The following is a 15148-nucleotide window of genomic DNA, read 5'->3' as shown; positions in this document are numbered from 1 at the left end:
AAGGGGTGGGGAAGTGGGTACTGAATTTGGATCAACCTAGGAGGGGGGAGCGGAAGTTCCCACCCAGGAGAGCTGCAAGGCAGCAGCCACAGTTGATTATGGAAGAGTCCCACAAGAATAACACTTCAGAGACTTCAACTCAACCTGCTTCAACAGTTCAGGGAGCTCATGTTTCTCATATTGCTCAGCAGATACCATTAAGAGGATCTGCACCAGTGACAGCTGTACCTCTTCCTGGAGAGCAAATACAGGTTCAGGGGTCATCCAGGCAGCTCAGTCTGTAATTCACCCACCTCATGTGCAAACGGTATCGTCTTTTATCAGAAGGTGAAGAGCCTTGGGACTTATCTGGCAGCATAGGCTCCTCACAGAAAGCTCACGGGATCCTAGCACGGCGCCCATCTTACAGAAAAATTTTGAAAGAACTGTCTTCTGAAGATACACGGAGCAGAAAAGGAGACAGAGAAAACCCCGGAGTTCCCACTGTCACTTCATGTCTGTTCCGACTCCCATCTATCAGACTAGCAGCGGACAGTACATTGCCATTGCCCCACATGGAGCCTTACAGTTGGCCAGCCCAGGAACGGATGGTGTACAGGGACTTCAGACATTAACCAGGACCAATTCAGGCAGTACTCAGCAGGGTACAATTCTCCAGTATGCACAGGCCTCCGACAGACAGCAAATACTTGTGCCCAGCAGCCAGGTGGTTGTAAAAACTGCACCAGGAGATGTGTAAACACATCAGATCCGTACCACAGCTTTAGCTACTTCACTGCCACAAACTGTGATGACATCTCCTGTGACTCTTATATCTCGGACAACTAAGACAGATGACCCCTAACTGAAGAGAGAAATAAGGCTGATGAAAAACAGAGAAGCTGCTTGAGAATGTCACAGGAAGAAGAAAGAATACGTGAAATGCCTGGAAAATCGAGTTGCAGTCCTGGAAAATCAAAATAAAACTCTAATAAAGGAGTTAAAAACTTTGAAGGATCTTTATTCTCGTAAGTGTTTGATTCTTTAAAAAGAATACTTTTGTGGACTTCTCCAAAACGATAGATTTCTTTGTAGTGGAGCTTTATAAATTAAAAAGTCAGAAATGAAGCTAATTTTTATATAGGTTTTTGCAACTCAAAGATGAATGTCTTATCCAAGAGATTTGGTGACAGGGGATACAATGGAAAGTGACGTCAAGGAAGCTACTGGCACAGCTGGAAGCTTTGTAAAAATTAAACATAAGAAGCAAGAAATAGAGCCGGGGATTTAGCTCAGTGGTGCTGCCGTCTGCTTCGCAAGGGCAAGGTCCCTGAGTTCTATCCTCAGTACCAAAAAAAAAGAAGCAAGAAATAAACTTCAGCAGTGTGAACATTCTAATCATCAGTCCAAAAATGGTAGAGAAGTCATCAATCCAAATTCAGTAAATAGAACTTTTAAAAATAAATCAGTTTCCCCTATAGGTTTGCATTTGTTTCCTGAAATTTACCTTTTTCAGGGGTCTGTGTGTGTGTGTGTGTGTGTTATTTCTACCAATAAATTCTAAATTACAAATTAAAAGAAAACCTGATAATTATAAAATATATAAATTATGTGCTCTGATTATGTATACTTAATGTCAGATCTTCTAAATGGGTCAAGAGTCTGTTGGACTTGAGATGATGTTTTTGAGACTGGATTAACTATTTTTGAGGTCTTGTCCTAAAAGGAATCTAACGTACACAAATGTAGTCTGGTGATTTTGTAACATTTTTTATCAGAATGAAAAGAGAACTATTTAAAAGTTTGATACTTTTAAATAGTTTAGTTTTAGCTTACTCGGGTAAGGGTGATTTTCTTTTTTTTTTACAAAGCCATGATAAATTGGTTTTTTGATTCTAAAAAAGAAAGCTTTTGCACAGCAAGAGAAACTATCAACAGAGTGAAGAGACAACCCATAGTGTGGGAAAAAAATTTTACCAGCAATTCATCATCAGATAAAGGATTTTTATCATATATATATATATATATATATATATATAAAGCTAAAAAAATCAGACCACCCCAAATTTAAAGACTCGATCCAAAATTGGACATCCGAAATGAAGACAGTTCTCAGATGAAGAATTTGAAATGGCAAATAAATATATAAAATTATGTTCAGCATCCCTAACCATTCGTGAAATGCGAATTAAAACAACACTGAGAGGGGCCGGGGATTTAGCTCAGTGGTTCCGCTGCCTGCCTCGCAAGTGCAAGGACCCGAGTTCAATCCCCAGTACCAAAAAAGAAAAAAAAAAAACACTGAGATTCCAGCTCACTCCAGAAAGAATGGCTGCTATCAAGAAATCAACTAATAACAAATGCTAGTAGGGCTGTGGGCAAAGAGGAACCCTTCTCCACTGTTGGTGAGAGTGCAGACTGGTGCAACCACTGTGGAAATCAATGTGGAGATTCCTCAAAAACTTAAAACCAGAGGTTCCATTCGACCCAGCTATTCCTCTTCTTGGTATCTTCCCAATAGAATTAAAAGCATCATACCACAGCAATATATCCACACTCATTTTATAGCAGCACAGTTTATAAGAGCTAAATCTTGGAAAAAGCCCAAATACCCATCAGCTGACAAGTGGATAAAGAAGATGTGGGGGTTTTTTGTATACAATGGAGTACTTCTCTGTCATAAAGGATGAGCTTCAGACATTTATAGCTAAATGGACGGACCCTGAGACCATTCTCTTAAGTGAAATAAATCAGACACACGTGTTTAAATACCACATTACTTCTCTGATGTGAGAAACCAAAAGTGGAAATAAGGACTAAAATATATAATAGATATTGGGAAATGGGAAGAAAATGTTCAAATGGGAAAGGGAACAAGGGAAGAGGGAGGGAAAAGGGAAGGAGGGGACAGGAAAATAGAAGGAAAAAATGGAAACAAAGCTTTTGTACATAAGGAGGGAGAGGGCTTGGGGGAACGGGATAAAAAAATTAGTTTAAAAAAAGAAAATAAAGAAACACATTTAATTCAAAAAACAAATTCAAAGACTGAAAGTCAAGAGATGGAAAACAATATTCTATGTGACAGGAACCTGGAAAAAAGCAGGGGTAGCTATGCTATTTGCGGACAAAGTGGATTTCAAGCCAAGACTGATTAAGAGAGACAAAGAAAGTCACTACATACTTACTTGTTAAGGGAACAATCCAAAAGAGGAAGAGATGACAATCATAAATATATATGCATGAAATAGCAGCACACTCAACTATATGAAACAAATATTTCTGGGGGGCATGTTCAAGGACGCCAACATCAATATTAAATCATCTGCTCGCTCACCCAGGAAGAAGGGGAGATCAGTTACAACTGTACTTTGATTTTGTTCAACCCAATCACCATGTTACAAAATTATCAACCTGCCATAGAAAAAAAATAAGGCTACTCCATCCAGCACCAGTTATCTGCAGTTCTTCACCTCCAGACCTATAAACACTATAACCATCTCCAAAGAACATAAGGGAGCAAAGAAACCCTATCTGATGTTATTAGCTGGAACCACTTGTTGTTCAGGCTGAGCTATTCCTGTGTGGTATTACCTCCTATTTCTGGTGTTTATATGAAAAAAATATTAACAGACATGAAAAATCACATATGCACTAATACAGTTATAATGGGGAATCTCAATACCCCACTGTCAAAAATAGACAGATAAACTAGACAAAAAAATCAACAATGAAATATTAGAACTGAACCAAACTTTTGAACAAATGGACTTAGTAGATGTCTACAGAGTGTTCCACCCCACAACATCAGAATACACATTCCTCTCATCTGCACATGGGATTTTCTCCAAAATAGACCATTTACTCGTTCATAGAACATGCTTAAGTAAATGCAAAGAAACTGAAATTATCATGCATATCATCAGACCACAGTGCAATGAAACTGGAAATCATACCTACTTTGAAAACCTGTATTCTAATAAGATGGAAAATATGAAAGAAATGGACAGATTCCTAGATACATATGAATTATCAAAACTGAATCAGGAAGACATAGAAATTCTAAATAAACGAGTAACAGGGGCCAGGGATTTAGCTCAGTGGTTCCAGAGCCTGCCTCGCAAGGACAAGTTCCTGAGTTCAATCCCCAGTACCAAAAAAAAACAAAACAATATCAGCCATTGAAACTGAATATGTAATTAAAAGCCTACCAACAAAGAAAAGCCCTAGCCCTGACAGATTCACTGCTGAATTCTACAAGAAATTTAGGAAGACCTAATGCCACTACTCCTCAAACTCTTTCATGACATTGAAAGAAATTCATTCCTGGAAGCAAGCATTACCCTGATACCAAAACCAGAAAAGTATCCAACCAATAAAGGAGAACTATAGATGAGTCTCCCTAATGAACATAGATGCAAACATTCTCAATAAGATACTGGCAAACAGAAACTTGGATTCATCCAAGGGATGCAGGAATGGTTCAACATATGTAAATCAATAAATGTAATACACTATATTAATAGAGCCAAAGACAAAAACTATATGATCCTCTCAATAGATGCAGAAAAAGCATTTGATAAGTTCCAACACCCATTCATGATAAAAACCCTACAGAAAATTGGTATGGTCTTTTATCTCAATCTGATAAAAGCCATCTATGACAAACCAACAGCCAACATCACACTAACTGAACAAAAACAAAGTTTTCACTCTAAAATCAAGAACAAGACAAGGATGTCCACTATCACCACTCTTGTTCAATGTAGTTCTGGAAACACTAGCCAGAGCAATTAGACAAGAGAAAGAAATAAAAGTAATAAGGATAGGAAACAAAGAAGTTAAATTATCACTATTTGCAGATGATATGATACTCTACATAGAAGACCCAAAAAACTCCACTGAAAGACTTCTAGATTTGATAACCAAATTCAGTGGCATAGCTGGATACAAAGTCAACGCTCAAAAATCAATAGCCTTCCTGTACACAAATAACAGACTCGTGGAGAGAGAAATTAGAGAAACAATCCCTTGCACAGTAGCACCCCCAAAAAATGAAATACCTATGAATCAAGCTAACAAAGGGGGCAAAAGACCTCTACATTGAAAACTACAGCACTCTGAAAAAGGAGACCCCTTGTTCTTGAATAGGAAGAACCAACATAGTGAAAATGGCCATACTTCCAAAATTTTTATACAGATTCAATGCAATCCCAATCAAAATCCCAATGGCATATCTCACAAAATTAGAAAAAAAAAATCCTAAAATTCATTTGGAACCAGAAGAGACCTAGGACAGCAAAGGAAATTCTTGACAAAAAAAGGGCAAGGCAGGGGCACCACAATCCCGGACTTGAAACTATACTACAAAGCTACTGTGATAAAAACACCATGGTACTGGCAAAAGAACACATCTGAGGATCAATGAAACAGACTAAGGGATGCAGAAACAACTCCAGACAATACTCAGCCACCGTATTTTTGACAAAGGAGCCAAACACCTTCACTGGAAGAAAGAAAGTCTCTTGAATAAATGGTGTTAGAAAAAACTGGCTTTCCACAGGCCGAAGATTGAAACTAGACCCCTATCTTTCACCATGTACTAATCTAATATCGAAACAGATCAAAGATCTAAATATTAAAAACAGAAACACTAAATCTGCTGGAAGAGAGAATTGGTAGAACGCTTGAGGACAGAGGAGTAGGCAAAGACTTCACAAACAAAACCCAGACCACATGGAAAATACTACAAAAAAAAAATCAACAACTGGGACCTCATCTTATTAAAAAAGCTTTTGAACAGCAAGAAAAACCACCAACAGAGTAAAGAGACAACCCACAGAGTGGGAAAAATGTTTTACCAGCTGTTCCTCAGACAAAAGACTATCTAGAATATACAAAGAACTCAAAAAACAATTGGACACCCTCCCCCCCAATTTAAAGACCCAATCCAAAAATAGGCATCTGAAATTTTTTTTAAGATTCTCAGATAAGAATTAGAAATGGCAGGGCCAGGGATTTAGCTCAGTGGTTCTGCCGCCTGCCTCACAGGCATAAGGTCCCGAGTTCCATCCCGGGTACCCTCCCCCACCCCCACCCCAAAAAAGAAATCAACCAATCACTGTCAGGTAAAAGGGCCGAAGACCAAGACCAGACCAGGCCACAACAAGCCTTTATTAGGGGAATAGATCTGCCGAGCTGTCTCTGAACAAAGGAGAGACAAAAGCAACATGGCTGGGGCAGGGAGAGTCTTTTATAGAGACTGGGGTGGGGTTTGTAGGGGCTGAGGCGGGGTTGACTGAGGTAGTGACTAGGGAATGGAGGAGCCGGTGATGTCACTAGGTGGTAGGAGGTGAGTATTAGGTTACTCTCTAGGTGGAAACAGGGGCATGCTGGGAAGAAGGGTTTGTTCTTTGGTGGGAGCAACCATCTTGGCATGACGTCACACAGGGGAAGGGGCAAGGCACCATAGGAAGAGGGCAGCAACTATACATAATAGCTGCTGAGGTGGTGGGAGACCTATCAATCACAAATGCTGGGTGGACTGTGGGGAAAAAGGAACCCTTTTACAATGTTGATGGGAGTGCAGACTGTGCAACCACCGTGGAAATCAGTGTGGACATTTCTTAAAAAGCTAAAACAAGACGTTCCATTTGACCTAGCTATTCCCCCTTCTTGGTATCTTCTGGAGAGAATTAAAACCATCATACCACAGCAATATACGCACACCCTTGTATGTAGCGGCACAGTTTGTAATAGCTAAATTTTGGGAACAGCCCAAACGCCTGTCAATCGATGAGTAGATCAAGAAGACATGTTTTTTTATATACAATGGAGTACGACTCTGCCATAAAAGAGGATGAGCTTCAGACATTTATAGCTAAATGGATCGATCTTGAGACCACACTCCTAAATGAAATAAATCAGACACACGTGTTTAAATACTGCATTGCTTCTCAGGTGTGAGATAATCAAAAGTGAAAATAAGGATTTAAATGTGCGATGGATGTTTGGAAATGGGAAGAAAGTGTTCAAAAGTGAAGGGGAACAAGGGAGAAGGGGGACAGACAGGAAGAAGGGACCAGAAAAAAAGTGAAAATGGCTTTTTGTACACAGGAAGCGAAGGGTACTTGAAGAGGAAATGAGATAAAATAAAATTTATTGTTTTAAAAAGTGAGTAAGGGGCCAGGGATTCAGCTCAGTGGCTCTACTGTCTGCCTCACAAGCGCAAGGTCCTGAGTTCGATCCCCAGTACAAAAAAAAAAGCATTAAAAAAAGTGAATAAGGGGGTGAGGAATGTGATACAAATTAACTTGACCGGGTATTTGTAGGAAACTTTCATGCAAATAGAAATAAATATACATTCTGTGGAAAGCACAAAGACCACTTAACAAGATAATTCATATACTCAGTCATAAACATATCAATCAATTTACAGGAATGACATCATATAAATATTAAACTAAAAATAACAAAAATTCTCAAATATTTCAAAATTAAAAGCACACATTTCTAAGTAACCTATGGATCAAAGAAGAAATCAAAAGAAAAACACGAATTTTTTTTAACTAAATAAAAATGCAAATACAACATATGGAAATTTGTGTCATAGTACTCAGAGGAAAGTTTATACCATTAAGAGCCTACATCAAAAAAAATTTTAATTGTTTTTAAAAGCCTACATCAGGGCCAGGGGTTTAGCTCAGTGGCACAGTGCCTGCCTCATAAGTGCAAGGTCCTGAGTTCAATCCCCGGTACCAAAAAAAAAAAAAAAAAAGCCTACACCAGGATTTCCAGTTTCTAGTCCAAGAGCTTAACAGTCTTCACTCTATCCTAAAAGAAGTAAAAATCTAACCAAACAAAAATTACTTACTCTTAAGGAGGTCACAGAAGAAACAGCTACCCAAAAATTGGACAGATTAATACAAAGATAGGGAGAAATAACTTAACTGACCAATCCACCAACCGAACCCTCCACAGGAACCAGGTCCATGGAAAGAAACAAAAGCTGTAACTGATAATGCCACCGGCTCGGTGTAGACTAAATTTGGGAGGAAGAACTTGGTGGGACCCAGTCTAAGTGGGGCCCTCACAATTGTAAATGTACCTCTGAAGTTCTAGCAGTTCCTTACTGTGCATCTCAGAGGAAGATCCCCAGCACTTCGCCCCACAGCAAAGACTCATTCTGAGGTGTCCAAAGCATTCTGTTAACAAGGCCTGTCCTGAGAAACTAGTTAACCAGAGTCTCACATGGTGGGGCTCATTCTCTCTCTCTTTATTGGTACCGGGGATCAAACTCAGGACCTTGCACTTGCCAGGCAAGGCACCACTAAACTAAATCCCTAGCCCCCTTTATTATTTTTAATTAACAAGTAACAGTTTGCTCAAAATAGCAACAAAGTACAGGATTACTTATGTACTATGTATAGAGCTTATACCTGTGTGAAATGAATGGCAGCAATGATACAAGGAACTGAAGAAAAAAATATCAAAAATCTTTGTTATCAGAAAGTACTTTTCCTTTAATGCTATTTGAAAGTGGACTTGGATTAATTGTATTGCAAAATACAATACACGCCAAAAACAAGGAAGAAAATGGAAATCACAAAAGGCAGAAAAGATGTGGAAGACAAAACCAAGGCCAACAAACCAGAAAACAAATAATGGATATGGTCCCTATTAACCTACTATATCAATAATCACCTTAAACATCAATTACACGCCAATAGAAAATAAAAATTGTCAGAGTGAATCGGAAACCAAGAACTTTAAATGCTCTCTATGAGAAACCAAATTTAAATATAGACACATATAGCTGGAAGGAAATGGAGAGAGAAAGACATACTATACTATGCCAGGCATGGTGGCTCACACCTGTAATCCTAGCACTAGGGAGGCTGAGGTGGGACTGCCAAGTTCAAGGCCTGCCTGGCTACACAGTGAGTTCAAAGCCACCCTGAAATAAGTAAGATTCCCATTTAAGGGGGGGGAATACTAATCAAAATTAAAGCAGTAGTGGTTAATATTAAGTATAAATAAACCACCTCTCAGAGAAAAAAGTTATACAAGATAAAGAACATTATATAAAGAGATTAATATTTCAATGTGTATTTGATTGATACAGAGCATCAAACTATGTGAGGTAAAAACAGAATTTCAAGGAGAAATAAATGAACCCACTAGTATAGCTGAAAACTTTAACACTCCTCCATTAGAGAGAGACAGCTCCAACAGGGGAAAAAAATGAGTGAAGGACCTATACTGTATGATCAAAAAATACAATGAATGTTTAAATTTTTTTTAATTATTACAATAAAAGACATTGCCATTAATCCCACTCAAAATACACCCCCATTTCAAACACACTTATCCCAGGGACTGGGGATTCAGCTCAGTGGTAGATCACTTCCCTAGCAAGTGTGAAGCCCTGGGTTCGAACCTCAGCACCAAAAAGCAAAACAAAACAAACACCCTCATTTCATCATTCTTGCCACTTTCTGAAGCAGTTCTGAAGTCTTCTTTCCTGAATGTCTTTAGTTGTACTGTCCTACATCCCTCCATGTCCTGAACTGATTCAAAATATTTGCCTTTCCTGGTCATTCTGATCTGGGGGAAGAGCCAGAGATTATGCAGTGTCAGATCCAGTGAAAAAAGGTAGATGAGAACACTCTGGACTTGCCTTTCTACCGGATGGCACAAGACAGCAGCAACCATCGTTTTTATCACACCTGGTAAAGACATTCACTAAAGATTTCTATAACTGCTTCAGAAAGTGGCAAGATCCATGTGATAAGTATATCTGAACTACAGAGCACTATTTTGAGGTGTATCATTGGCAATGTGCCTTTCGTTGTAACAAACCTTTTCCAATTTAAACATTCATTGTGTATTTTGGTTACCCCTTGTAAATGATATTGGACATAACTGATATCTGTCAACAACTTTATCCAAGGCTGGGAATATAGCTAGTGAGCTAGTTATAGAGCACTTGCCTAGTATGTACAAGGCCCTAGGTTCAATCCTCAGCACTGCCCAAAAAACCCCAAACTACCCAACCTATCCAACAGCAGTTTACACATTCTTTCAAGCTCATTCACCAAGACAGTCTACATTCTGGGCCATAAAAATAGATCTTAATAAATTTATAAGAACAGACATCATACAATGTGTTTCTCTTGGATCACAATGAAATTAAACTAGAAATCAACAACAGACTTCCAAGAAGACGGTGGAGTGTGAGCACCAACAAATCAGCCTCCAAAGATTTGGAATCCAGAAACTGGAAAATAACACCTTGGGGTAAAAAAGGAGAGAGGTAGATCCTCGAGACCCAGGAAAGAGCTGACGAGAAAACTAGAGCCCAGGAGGAAGTGAAGAGTCGGACCAGAACACACAGAAAAGAAGGGGCAATCTGCACTTTCTCCCCGGATCCTGGCTCTCACAGACACAGTGAAAGCAGGCACCTGCACAGGATTCCAGGGAGAAATGCACCAGTAGAAATGCACCACAGAGCCCTGAACACAATGCACTATAACAGCTTTGGAATTACTCCAGCCCAGCATCTGTCATATCCTCTGGAGAGGATACCTGGTCAGATGTCATTTTAGGGAGGGGCCAACTGAACCTGGGAATCACAGCAGGTGCAGTTGGCTTCATCTCCAGGCACCCAGTATTAAACTCCCACAGTGACTGGGTGCGAGACATCCACAAAAGATGTCCATGTCCTGGGAGCTACGGTCAGGCCAACAAAAGACACCTAGGGTGTTATAAGCTAAACAACTCAGGCCCCACCCCATGACCAGAGTCCAGGTTCAGCTTGAATTTCTGTGGATTTGAAAGTCCTAGACAGGCACTCTACCCTAATCCTACTGCCTGGTTGCAGGAATTATCCAGCACAGATCTGGGATCTGACTGTCTCCCTTGTCAATCAGCAAGAGCAGAGTTACATCTTGAATTTGACACCAGTACAAAACTGGAGACCTCAAAAGATAACCATAGGCTTAAAATCACAGAGAAATTTTTTTCTGTTACTGCTCTTTTTAAAAATTTTTGTTTGGTTTGTTTTATTTAATTGCTTTTTTTGTGAGTGTGGATATTGTTTTTAGAGTTTTTGTTTTGTTTTCTTTCTTTCCTCCCTTCTGTCTTCCTCACCAGTTTCCTCAGCCTTAGGTAATCTTCCTTTGTCCTTCAGCCTCACTAAATCTCTTCTTTCATTTCTCTATTTTTCCTTTTTTCCCTTTTAAGTTTTCTCCTCTTAGGGTAAAACTAATCCATTGAGTACATATTTACAGAATATAATTTTCTGATTTGTCTCAGATTTTGTTACATAAGTATAACAGTACCTAGGGTTAAAGGTGGCAAATTATTAGTCATCACAGTTTGTCATTTTCTGCTCTGTGTTTGATGCTACTGTCACTGATTGTTCTACTTTAGCCAAGGTGATATAGTGGTTATCATCAATTGATCTTCTTTGTAGGCCAAGACTGCCTGGGTGTCATAAACAATACTACAGCACACTACCAAAGAACTGGGTGTCAGGCTAAACAGGCTACAACCTTTCATCCATAGTAAACAGAAGACACAGGGCCCTGGGACCAACTCTTAAGGCCAGAATCCAGCTATGGCTAGAAGACATCTCTGAAAAGTAGTCATTTTCTTAACAGGACTCAATACTAGTAATAAGTACCTACCATAAGCAATTTATAAACCTTAGTGCAGAAAATAAAATAAGAGAGAGAGAATATGAATTTGAGAAAACACAGAAACAAGATACAACCCAACTCATCCAAGGCAAACGGGGGGGGGGGGGGGGGGGGGGCGCCTGGGGTGGAAGAAACTAAAACCCACTCAGCAGAACTTCCTGAAATGTTACTAGCAGAAGTAATAAAACAGATGACTAACTCTTGATAAAACCAAAACAGAAAGAATTACAGATAATTAACAAGATGATGACCATTAATGAAGGAAATGGTTAGTGAAAGTACAGCAGATACAGATTTAGAAATACAGGACCTTAGGAAAGACAGGGAAACCATGAATGCTTACTGCAGGAAAGAACTGGGTGTTTTCAAACAGATATCCTGGAGATTAAAAATTCTAAAGTATTCGACACAGATTCAACCAATGTGAAGATGGAATATCAGATATACAAGACAGAGTTGCAGTGGTGATCTTCTAACAAAAGGCTTCTTAAATATAACAAGGAATTATCAAAAATCAATCTGACAACTGCTACATGAGGCAAAGAAGAATAACGTAAGATTAATCAGAATGAAATCTCAGAAGCTAGCACAAACGACATAAAAAACTTGTTCAATAAGTAATACCAGAAAATGTTCAAAGTGTAAAAAAAGAATTTTGACATACATTCAACTGAGGCATACAGAATCCCAAATAGCCATAACTAGAAAAAAAACCACCAAGGCATGCAACAGGCAAGATTACAGAAATTCAAGACAAGAAGAGACAATTAGAAGCTGTTAGAGAAAAGAAACAAATCACCTATAAAGGAAAGCCCATCAGAATCACAGCAGACTTTAACACACACTGTTAAGTCAAGAAGAGCTTTCAACCCCTAAAAGAAAACAACCTCCAACTCAGATTCATGTACCCTGTAAAGTTATTTTTCAAAATTGATGGAGAAATAAGATGCAGTGGTACCTTGGTTGATGAACACTTTTGCTCGCCAACAATTTGGTTTGCAAACATAAGCATTTCTCAAAATTTTGTTTTTGTTTGCAAATTCTGCATCAAGTGACAAGCAAGACTGCAGCCTTCTTTCCAACATGAACATGAATGCAGTCATCTTTTCCAGAATTGTGGAATGAATTAAGTTAGGAATGGAGATACCATTGTATTACCATGATAAAGAACACCTGAAGAAATTCATGACCACCAAACCACCATTTCAAACAGTTCTGAAGGATATTCTAGAAAAAGGCAATTCCAAGAATTCCAATATAATGAATCCCCCTGTCAAAGCAAGCAACTGCTGTAAATAGAAGGGAAAGAAAAGAAACCAACAACAAGAAAATAATATAATGAAGAGCCAGAGATTTAGCTCAGTGGCACCATGCCTGCCTCGCAAGCGCAAGGTCCTGAGTTCAATCCCCAATATAAAAAAATAAAATAAATTTAAAATAATAATAATAATATAATGAAAATGATTAAGTCAATATCCATCAATTATAACCATTAATATGAATGGATTCAATTCACCAATCAAAAAGAAAAAGATTGGCAGAACAGATCACAAGCTAAGATCCAACAACATGCTGCACACAAGAAACACATTTAACTCATGAAGAAAAATCACAGACTAAAAGGCAACAGGAACCCAGAAAAAAATAGGGGTAGCTATTCTACTTGCAGACAAAGTGTATTTCAGGCCAAGATTGACTGAGACAAAGAAGGTCACTACATCTTCATTAAGGTAAAAAGAATCCAAGAGGAAGAGATAATAATCATATATACACCAAATAATGGCATATCCAACTATACAAAACAAACACTAATGGATATGAAAAATCACATAAGCACTAATACAATTGTAACAGGGGACTTCAATACCATCACAAGTCAACAAATCAACTACACAAACACACACACAAATATCTGCGCTATATCAAACCTTTGAACAAATGGACTTAGTAGTATCTATAGAGTATTCCACCCAATAACACAATACAGTCTCCTCATCAGCACACGGCACTTTCTCCAAAATAGACCACTAGCTCATAGAACATCCTTCCTTAAGAAAATCCAAAGGAACTGAAATTACCCAATGCATATTATCAGTCCATAGTGTTGTGGGGTTTAAGATACTAGCAAGCCCACTGGGAAACAGGAGGATTTAGTCTAGGTTTTCAGTGACACAAGCTCAATGGACTTATGTCCAAAAGTTGGGCCAAGAACAAAGGAAAAGTTCCAGTTTTATGCATCCAGTCAAAGAGGTTGGCCTTTCTAGTGATGTAGCAATGGAATTTACAGAAACAGGACAAGAGCAGACAGTTCTGTAATTAAGCCTTGAAAGAAGACAGAGCCTCATAAATGTTGTGAGAACAAGATAACATAAACTTTGTTTACAAGACATCGTTGCCAATTTTATCTCTGCCAAAACAAGGAGTATAGGTGGGGGAGAAGGGAGATCTCTGAGGGGGGCGGTGGCCAAGACTGGGAAAAAAATTTTTTTCCTTTAAGTTCTACTTCAATAGTACAATGGAAAAAAACGGAAAAAAGGAAAAAAAACTAGTACAATGAAATAAAAAATAAATGACAATGGCCAGGGTTGTAGCTCAGTGGTTCCAGCATGGTACTGGCAAAAAACAAAATAGACCCATCAGTGGAACAGAACAGAAGATACAGAAACAACTCTATGCACACTCAGGAACCTTATCTTTGAAAAAGGGCCCAAATACCTTCAGTAGAAAAAGATATCCTTTTTAATCAATGGTGCTAAGAAAACTGGCTTCCCACATGCTGAAGACTGAACCTAAACCCATATCTCTCACTGTGCACCTAACTAAAATTGAAATGGATCAAAGATCTAAATATAAAAAACGGAAACACTTAATCTGCTGGAGGATAGAATAAATAGGTAAAACTCTTGAAGACGTTGGTGTAAGCAAAGACTGTAAACAAAACTAATCGCATAGGAAATACTACAAAGAATCAACAACTGAGATCTTATCAAATTAAAAAGCTTCTGCACAGCAAAAGAAACCACCAACAAAGTGAAGAGACCACTACTAAATGGGGAAAAATTTTTACCAGCCAGTCCCCAGACAACTAACATCTAGAATAAACAACAAACTCAAAAAAAGGCACACACCCCCCCCAAATTTAAACACCCAATCCAAGAACGGGCACGTGAAATAAATACTTTTCAGATGAAGAGGTACAAACAGTAAATGTATGAAAAAATGTTCCACATCACTGGTCATTCAAGAAATGCAAATTAAAGCAACACTGAGATTCCACCTCACTTCAGAAAGAATGGTTAACATCGAGAAATCCAGTAACAAATGCTGGCAAAGCTGTGGGTAAAAAAAGGAACCCTGCTCCACTGCCGGTGGGAGTGTAGACTGTTGCAACCACTGTGGAAAATCAGTGTGGAGATTCCTCAAAAAAACCAAAACTAGGCTGGGTGTAGTGGTGCATGCCTGTAGTCCCA

At 38.7% G+C, this 15148-nt stretch overlaps 1 protein-coding gene and 1 pseudogene across 21 annotated transcripts in view; one reads left to right on the top strand and one right to left on the bottom strand.

Annotated features, from left to right (window-relative positions):
- Mllt10 (MLLT10 histone lysine methyltransferase DOT1L cofactor) overlaps positions 1-15148 on the bottom strand; it is a 185767-nt gene that overhangs the window by 73130 nt on the left and 97489 nt on the right. The window lies entirely within an intron of this gene.
- On the top strand, positions 84-1027 carry LOC106010638 (cyclic AMP-dependent transcription factor ATF-1 pseudogene; annotated as a pseudogene).

This window comes from Heterocephalus glaber, unplaced genomic scaffold (genome assembly GCF_053883595.1).
Source record: "Heterocephalus glaber isolate CG9 unplaced genomic scaffold, H.glaber_assembly_v1.0 deba00000768, whole genome shotgun sequence".
Taxonomy (NCBI): Eukaryota; Metazoa; Chordata; class Mammalia; order Rodentia; family Bathyergidae; genus Heterocephalus; species Heterocephalus glaber.
The sequence above is the reverse complement of the archived record's forward strand: the minus strand, read 5'-3'. Positions and strand labels throughout refer to the sequence as shown.